A 10229-nucleotide genomic window follows, 5' to 3' on the forward strand; every position below is an offset into this window, starting at 1 on the left:
CGACCGAAATCTGCACGACAGTTTACGAACCGGATTTCGATTTCGGTGCGCGATTTTGTTTGGACTATGCATAGACTCGTTAGTCCAGCCAAAATGTAATTCCATAATACCAGCCTAGTTCGGCAACGGTGGAAACTGGACTTTTATAGTCAGTTAACTCTCTTGCCTCGGGAAGATGATCCTCACTTTACATGAATGGTTTGTATATACTCGTTGAAAAAAGTTGGTGATATTCGGATATTTCCAAAACTGTAAGAGATATTAGTTTCTAGTGATAGTTGTGTGATAATAATACATTAATTGGGAACACATAACAACCGAAATTGAAGAATCACAACAGATGTTATGACCGCATGAAGGACGAAAAGGGTTAAAACTTATGCTCTGGGTTTTGTATTTTCACAGTTTTACTGATTCACAAATATCACGTAATTATTTCTTGGTTCTAAAAGTGTATGATATCGAAATAAAATAAAATCTGGCCAACATTTTCCAAGCATTTCATTTGAGAAATGACATTTGTAATACTACCGACACGTCTATCCATTTTGACGTCACAGTACGAAGATGCGGATTTGAAGGACGACATGACCTGCTCTACTAATCAGAAGTGAGGTGAGGTGAAATGGGGTTTAACGTCGCGTCCAAGATTATTGCACTTATATAGCGACGTGCATGTACGTGTGTGTGTGTTTGTGTGGCTGCTTGTACTAGTCCGGTCTGATGCCGATTGATAGTGCTACCCCACTGAGATACCATGCCGCAGTTTAACATGAATACCCCACTCAGACACAGTATACGACGTAAACAACTACATTTTGTGATGCGTTATGTAAGATAATTGATGTCTAGCCTTCCGACCTTGAATCAAACCGGGCCATTCTTCCCGTGTGTGCCATGCAGCTGGGGTAGCGGGGGTGATGTGCATGGGGACACAGCAGGGGCAATCCTCACCCTGGGACTTCATTTCATTGGTTAACAGCCCAAGCACATATGAGTTTTGGTCTTGCGTTTCATGATATGCACACACAAGACCAAAAGCTGGATTTCACAAAATTGAAACAAACGCGAATTCATGCTATGACCAGGTTAACCGATATGAACTAAATTTGGGCGTTAATACATATGAAGCTGCACCTTTGAAGCATATGATCCTCCTGTATTGCTGTATGCACAAGCACCATTGTCATGAATGCTTTGGACCGCCTCCGTGGTCTAGTGGTAGAGCGTCCGCCCGGAGAGCGGACGGTCTGGGGTTCGATCCCCGGCCGCGTCATACCAAAAGACGTTAAAAGATGGTACTATCCATGTTAAACTGCGGCATGGTATCTCAGTGTGCTAGCACTATAAATCGGCATCAGTCCGGACTAGTACAAGCAGCCACACACACGCGTGCATGCGCGTCGCTATATAAGTGCAATAATCTTGGCCGCGACGTTAAACCCAATGTTACCTCACCATGAATGCTTTGGTCGGATTTACAGACACTTCGAAGCAAGAATGCAGCAGTTGATACCCCAGTAAATACTTGAACATAGAGTATTTCCAAAGCATTTCTTTTAATTGTAATTGGTTATAAAATTTCCGACTTTTTTCTTAGTTTACTAGGATTCGTAATATGGACATTTCTTTAGGGAGGGGAAAACCTTTTTGTAAATTTGAAATGTCCAAATGTTTTTCATGCCATAGAAAGATACGGCATCATATGTTTCCAACATTTGAAATATTGGGTTCATGTATTTTGCCCCGGATCTTCACGGGTCTAGTGCTTTTGCTACTGCTACTGCTGCTGATACTACTCCGTCTACTACTACTGCTGTTGCAAATACTACTACTACTACTACTTCTACTATACTTTTGCTTCAACAGCTGTTATTCTTTATTATTTATACTGCTACTACTGCTACTACTACTACTACTACTACTACTACTACTACTACTGCTGCTGCTACTACTAATACTACTTCTACTACTACTGCTGCTACTGCTACTACTACTACTCCTTCTTCTACTTCTACTACGACAGTACTGCTACTACTTGTACTGGTACTACTAATAACATACAACTACTTACACTGCTGCAGCTTCTACTGCTACTACAACAATTGCTGCTACTACTACTACTACTACTACTACTACTACTACTACTACTTCTACTACTATTGTGTCACCATTGCTACTGCTTCAACTACAACTTAACAACAACCACTACTAGTGTTACAAAAACGGATACTGATGCTACCACTACCTTTAATATTACTACTGCTATAGTAGGCTGGTTGATGATGCAATAATTGTAACGCGCTCTCCAATACGATGTAAGTGGATGCCATTCCTTGGCACAAACAGACGTGATGGCATTGTTCTTTCCTTGATGTAAGATCCATCCATCCATGATATGACCCTGAACATGACCAAATAGTCATGGCAAATGATGTTATTAACATTTCATGGAATTGGCCCCAAAACAGCATCAGAAGAGAACCTGGCCACGAACCTGATCTTGTCCGTTTTGATAAAGCCAATGAAGTTCTTGATGTGATGGCATTATCTGTCCACTTTGACAGCAACGTCATTGGCAAAATTCAGGAATAGTACAAGAAAAATGACTCGCTTGCACACGAAGTATACAGTCTTCCCATTGTTGCCTGTGCCCTGCTAATGTAGCAGGCTGCCGTGTTGGGGAATTCATCCTACGTTCACTATGTTAGGACAACTCATTAACCGCGTTTCTTGTGTCGAGCGGTCCTCCCATTCGATGTACACGCCTCTTGTTCTGTCACAAGCGTTGTGGTTGATTTACATCGCATGTCTGCGACCCACATGTCCGTGAACTTTCTGGCTAATTTGTGGCCTGCTGGGGAGAAGGGGATATCTCTCCTAACCTTTGTGCTTATTTTAGTGAGACTGTGCACCACGCTCTTTTAATGTGCTAAGACTCGTGTTTACTGTGCCGTGTGACCAGTATGTGTTATTACTGCGCTATGTGATCACTGTATGTTATTACTGCGCTGTGTGACCACTGTATGTTATTACTGTGCTGTGTGATCACTGTATGTTATTACTGTGTCGTGTGACAACTTTACGTTATTACTGTGCCGTGTGATCGCTATGTGTTATTACCGTGTCGTGTGACAATAATATGTTATTACTGTGCGGTGTGACAACTATATGTTACTACTGTGTTGCGTGTTACAACTATCTGGAATGTTACTTTGTTGTGTGTTACAGCTATCTGGTGTTACTGTGTTGCGTGTTACAGCTATCTGGTGTTACTGTGTTGCGTGTTACAACTATCTGGAATGTTACTTTGTTGTGTGTTACAGCTATCTGGTGTTACTGTGTTGCGTGTTACAGCTATCTGGTGTTACTGTGTTGCGTGTTACAACTATCTGGAATGTTACTTTGTTGTGTGTTACAGCTATCTGGTGTTACTGTGTTGCGTGTTACAGCTATCTGGTGTTACTGTGTTGCGTGTTACAACTATCTGGAATGTTACTTTGTTGTGTGTTACAGCTATCTGGTGTTACTGTGTTGCGTGTTACAGCTATCTGGTGTTACTGTGTTGCGTGTTACAACTATCTGGAATGTTACTTTGTTGTGTGTTACAGCTATCTGGTGTTACTGTGTTGCGTGTTACAGCTATCTGGTGTTACTGTGTTGCGTGTTACAACTATCTGGAATGTTACTTTGTTGTGTGTTACAGCTATCTGGTGTTACTGTGTTGCGTGTTACAGCTATCTGGTGTTACTGTGTTGCGTGTTACAACTATCTGGTGTTACTGTGTTGCGTGTTACAACTATCTGGTGTTACTGTGTTGCGTGTTACAACTATCTGGTGTTACTGTGTTGCGTGTTACAACTTTCTGGTGTTACTGTGTTGCGTGTTACAACTTTCTGGTGTTACTGTGTTGTGTGTTACAACTATCTGGTGTTACTGTGTTGTGTGTTACAACTATCTGGTATTACTGTAGTGCGTGTTACAACTATCTGGTATTACTGTAGTACGTGTTACAACTTTCTGGTATTACTGTAGTGCGTGTTACAACTATCTGGTGTTACTGTGTTGCGTGTTACAGCTATCTGGTGTTACTGTGTTGCGTGTTACAACTATCTGGAATGTTACTTTGTTGTGTGTTACAGCTATCTGGTGTTACTGTGTTGCGTGTTACAGCTATCTGGTGTTACTGTGTTGCGTGTTACAACTATCTGGAATGTTACTTTGTTGTGTGTTACAGCTATCTGGTGTTACTGTGTTGCGTGTTACAGCTATCTGGTGTTACTGTGTTGCGTGTTACAACTATCTGGTGTTACTGTGTTGCGTGTTACAACTATCTGGTGTTACTGTGTTGCGTGTTACAACTATCTGGTGTTACTGTGTTGCGTGTTACAACTTTCTGGTGTTACTGTGTTGCGTGTTACAACTTTCTGGTGTTACTGTGTTGTGTGTTACAACTATCTGGTGTTACTGTGTTGTGTGTTACAACTATCTGGTATTACTGTAGTGCGTGTTACAACTATCTGGTATTACTGTAGTACGTGTTACAACTTTCTGGTATTACTGTAGTGCGTGTTACAACTATCTGGTGTTACTGTAATGCGTGTTACAACTATCTGGTATTACTGTAGTGCAAGTTACAACTATCTGGTATTACTGTAGTACGTGTTACAACTATCTGGTATTACTGTAGAGCGTGTTACAACTATCTGGTATTACTGTAGTACGTGTTACAACTATCTGGTATTACTGTAGAGCGTGTTACAACTATCTGGTGTTACTGTAGTGCGTGTTACAACTATCTGGTGTTACTGTAGTGCGTGTTACAACTATCTGGTATTACTGTAGTGCGTGTTACAACTATCTGGTATAACTGTGTTGCGTGTTACAACTATCTGGTGTTACTGTGTTGCGTGTTACAACTTTCTGGTGTTACTGTGTTGCGTGTTACAACTTTCTGGTGTTACTGTGTTGTGTGTTACAACTATCTGGTGTTACTGTGTTGTGTGTTACAACTATCTGGTATTACTGTAGTGCGTGTTACAACTATCTGGTATTACTGTAGTACGTGTTACAACTTTCTGGTATTACTGTAGTGCGTGTTACAACTATCTGGTGTTACTGTAGTGCGTGTTACAACTATCTGGTATTACTGTAGTGCAAGTTACAACTATCTGGTATTACTGTAGTACGTGTTACAACTATCTGGTATTACTGTAGAGCGTGTTACAATTATCTGGTATTACTGTAGTGCGTGTTACAACTATCTGGTATTACTGTAGAGCGTGTTACAACTATCTGGTGTTACTGTAGTGCGTGTTACAACTATCTGGTGTTACTGTAGTGCGTGTTACAACTATCTGGTATTACTGTAGTGCGTGTTACAACTATCTGGTATTACTGTACGGCCTGTTACAACTATCTGGTATTACTGTAGTACGTGTTACAGCTATCTGGTATTACTGTAGTACGTGTTACAACTATCTGGTGTTACTGTGTTGCGTGTTACAACTATCTGGTATTACTGTAGTGCGTGTTCCAACTATCTGGTATAACTGTAGTGCGTGTTCCAAGTATCTGGTGTTACTGTGTTGTGTGTTACAACTATCTGGTGTTACTGTGTTGCGTGTTACAACTATCTCGTATTACTGTAGTGCGTGTTACAACTATCTGGTATTACTGTAGTGCGTGTTACAACTATCTGGTATTACTGTAGTGCGTGTTACAACTATCTGGTATAACTGTAGTGCGTGTTACAACTATCTGGTGTTACTGTGTTGCGTGTTACAACTATCTGGTATTACTGTAGTGCGTGTTACAACTATCTGGTATTACTGTAGTGCGTTTTACAACTATCTGGTATTACTGTAGTGCGTGTTACAACTATCTGGTATTACTGTAGTGCGTGTTACAACTATCTGGTGTTACTGTTTTGCGTGTTACAACTATCTGGAATTACTGTAGTGCGTGTTACAACTATCTGGTGTTACTGTAGTGCGTGTTACAACTATCTGGTATTACTGTAGTACGCGTTACAACTATCTGGTATTACTGTAGTGCGTGTTACAACTATCTGGTGTTACTGTAGTACGTGTTACAACTATATGGAATTACTGTAGTGCGTGTTACAACTATCTGGTGTTACTGTAGTACGTGTTACAACTATATGGTATTACTGTAGTGCGTGTTACAACTATCTGGTGTTACTGTAGTACGTGTTACAACTATCTGGTATTACTGTAGTGCGTGTTACAACTATCTGGTATTACTGTAGTACGTGTTACAACTATCTGGTATTACTGTAGTACGTGTTACAACTATCTGGTATTACTGTAGTACGTGTTACAACTATCTGGTATTACTGTAGTGCGTGTTACAACTATCTGGTGTTACTGTGTTGCGTGTTACAACTATCTGGTATTACTGTAGTACGTGTTACAACTATCTGGTATTACTGTAGTGCGTGTTACAACTATCTGGTATTACTGTAGTACGTGTTACAACTATCTGGTATTACTGTAGTACGTGTTACAACTATCTGGTATTACTGTAGTACGTGTTACAACTATCTGGTATTACTGTAGTGCGTGTTACAACTATCTGGTGTTACTGTGTTGCGTTTTACAACTATCTGGTATTACTGTGTTGTTTGTTACACACACCTGTCTGTTATTACAGTAGGAACCGAGGAAATATGATCTCTTCGAAAAGTACCACCATCCCCAACGGTTAGACTCAGCTGGTTGATACTTGGGGGGCCAAGGGGCGGTCGGGTAGCCTAGCGGTTAAAGTGTTCGCTCGTCACGCCGAAGACCCGGGTTCGATTCCCGATATGGGCACAATGTGTGAAGCCCATTTCTGGTGTCCCCCGCCGTGATATTGCTGGAATATTGCTAAACGCGGCGTAAAACCAAACTCACTCACTCACTTGGGGGGGGCCAGCTCACTGGAAGTTTAATTGACGTCTTCCATACGTGACTGGTTTGTCTACTTAACTGTTTTAGGAAATCAATCTAACCGTTGATTATCATTCTCATCACTTGGAGAAATATAATATAATTTAATCTCGATACAAAGTTCCAGCCCCTCCCCTCCCCTCCCCTCCCCTCCCCTCCTCCCCTCTCCACAGACTATCACATGGTCGGTCCTTATGAATTAATCACTCGGAGAAATGCTCAATTGGGTTTACGGTCAGCCAGTTCACAATCTTTCTTCTGCATTTCAAAGCGATGAATTGACATTTCTATGGACGATTTAGCTATAGTCCATATCAGACGACTGATCTCTTGGATTTAAGTAACATAGTTAAGTAATGTTAACATATAGGTAAGATAGTTAAGTAATGTTTATATATAGGTAAGACAGTTAAGAAATGTTAACACAGAGGTAAGGTTGTTAAGTAATGTTAACCTATAGGTAAGATAGATAAGTAATGTTAACCTATATGTAAGGTTGTTAAGTAATGTTAACCTATAGTTAAGATAGATAAGTAATGTTAACCTATATGTAAGATAGTTAAGTAATGTTAACCTATATGTAAGGTTGTTAAGTAATGTTAACCTATAGTTAAGATAGATAAGTAATGTTAACCTATATGTAAGATAGTTAAGTAATGTTAACCTATAGGTAAGATAGTTAAGTAATGTTTATATATAGGTAAGACAGTTAAGAAATGTTAACACAGAGGTAAGGTTGTTAAGTAATGTTAACCTATAGGTAAGATAGATAAGTAATGTTAACCTATATGTAAGGTTGTTAAGTAATGTTAACCTATAGTTAAGATAGATAAGTAATGTTAACCTATATGTAAGATAGTTAAGTAATGTTTATATATAGGTAAGACAGTTAAGAAATGTTAACACAGAGGTAAGGTTGTTAAGTAATGTTAACCTATAGGTAAGATAGATAAGTAATGTTAACCTATAGGTAAGGTTGTTAAGTAATGTTAACCTATAGGTAAGATAGATAAGTATAGTTTTAAGTGCAAGTGCCATGGGTAGGTACCGCTTTGCAGAAATGGATTGATCCTAACATCGTTAATGCAATGCGTTAAGTGTTAAGAAACCTCAGCAGATTTGTCTCCTGTATACTTAAAAAACGTGTATATTCTCATACTTATAATTATGCGAGTGTCCTCTGTTAATCAAATGACTTTCTTGAATGTAGCTCCATGTACCATTGTGAGTGATTATTTATAGAAATAAACTATGTCTATGTCTATGTTAAAATGGTCATGTCAGAAGTCTTTCCAAATTGTACGCTTGATCGCACAAGAAGCAAGCTTTTAAGCCCTCCGTTCGTGGCCATTGTCGACTGCGCACGTTACTCAGCATATAGACTCAATGTGGCAACTTTAAAGATTTTACTACTTCAGGGCAGACGTACGATATCACAACTGCTTGTCCAATATCGAAATTAAAAAACGAAAATAACGTAAAAGAGACAATATAATGTGCCAGGCGAATTCATCCCCAACGAAACAATTTGAAACTGGGGTCACTCTCATTAAAATCATATCTACTGCTGAACATAGATCTGGGGACATACTCGGCACCTGGTGTGTGACGCGCTGTGCAATTACAACGATCGTGTCGGCGCTCAGTCTACCAACATCCCCTACGGGGTTTCTCTGTCTGCTCATCTGTTTTATTACCTTCGCCATTACTTATGTCAACACATGCCTTATTAGTGAGGTGAGGTGAGGTGAAATGGGGTTTAATGTCGCGTCCAAGATTATTGCACTTATATAGCGACGTGCACGTACGTGTGTGTGTTTGTGTGGCTGCTTGTACTAGTCCGGACTGATGCCGATTTAAAGTGCTAGATCACTGAGAAACCATGAATTCCCCACTCAGACACAGTATACTAACTCCGAGCCGACCAGTCCTTGTTTTAGCCACCTAATGCCGAGCGCCAGACAGGGTAACAACAAGTACCATCTTTTAACGTCTTTTGGTATGACACGGTCGGGGATCAAACCCCGGACCTTCCGCTCTCCTGGCGGACGCTCTACCACTAGACCACAGAGGCGGCCAATGCCTTATCAGTAACAACACTGACGTTTGCCATCAGTTGTCTGCATTCGTCACCACTCGCCTTTTTCCTTAACCTGCTATTCGGCTTGTCCCGGAATAACACGAGTTGGTCACGAATGCAGTTGCCTGTCAGGAGATTATTCCCTGACGTGCAATAATTGTGTGGAATAGGTACGAGGGTAGAAGGAGGTTTTTGTATCAAAAAACGTTAGTCATAAGAGTGAGTGAGTATGGTTTTACGCCGCTTTTAACAATATTCCAGCAACATCACGACGGGGGACACTAGAATTGGGCTTCACACATTGTACCCATGTCGGGAATCGAACCCGGGTCTTTGGCGTGACGAGCGAACGCTGTAACCACTAGGCTACCTGACCGCCCCTTAGTCATAAGAAGCTAGTTACAGACATTAATTGTTCTTTTAATTATTCACAATGTCAAGATCAGAGGTCGTTTCACAGACTCAATAATATATACAAGGGTGTTATACACATATTAATGTTATGACTGGTTTCTCTCGCGAATTGACTTAATATATCTATATATTCGCAATCATGTTTTTCACTTTACAAGCCCTTTAATATCCAAATAGTTTTCAAGCAAAGGTTTCATTGCATAGCGCGTGACGTCATGCATTTGTGTGTGTGTGTGTGTGTGTGTGTGTGTGTGTGTGTGTGTGTGTGTGTGTGTGTGTGTGTGTGTGTGTGTGTGTGTGTGTGTGTGTGTGTGTGTGTGTGTGATTTTTAGTCATCGTACCTTTCAGTACCCTTTCTGGTCACATATATGCTTTTAAGAGATTATATTGCCGACCGATATTTGATATTCTCTCTAAGGGGATACAAAGCAGGTGAGAAGCATTGCCGATTAGTGTTCTGAAGTAATGTGATCACGGTACATGTATATGTCAAGGGCATGACGTGTCAGAATATGAACAATGGGAGCTAGAGAAGGGAAAGGCGTACAAGTACAAGCAGCCACACACACACACACGTGCATGCATGTCGCAATATCAGTGCAATAATCTTGGACGCGACGTTAAACTCCATTTCAACTCATCTGAACACAGTTCAGGAACAAACTATAACGGCCCAGCCCTATTCTCTTTAATCCCATGTATGTCAGTTTTCAGCTTGCAAAGAACACCCAGGTTGCAGACATGTCTCAATAGCTGGGTTGGAAATGGCGACAGAGCATGGC

This window comes from Haliotis rufescens, unplaced genomic scaffold, assembly GCF_023055435.1.
Source record: "Haliotis rufescens isolate VD_foot unplaced genomic scaffold, xgHalRufe1.0.p SCAF_18, whole genome shotgun sequence".
Lineage (NCBI taxonomy): Eukaryota > Metazoa > Mollusca > Gastropoda > Lepetellida > Haliotidae > Haliotis > Haliotis rufescens.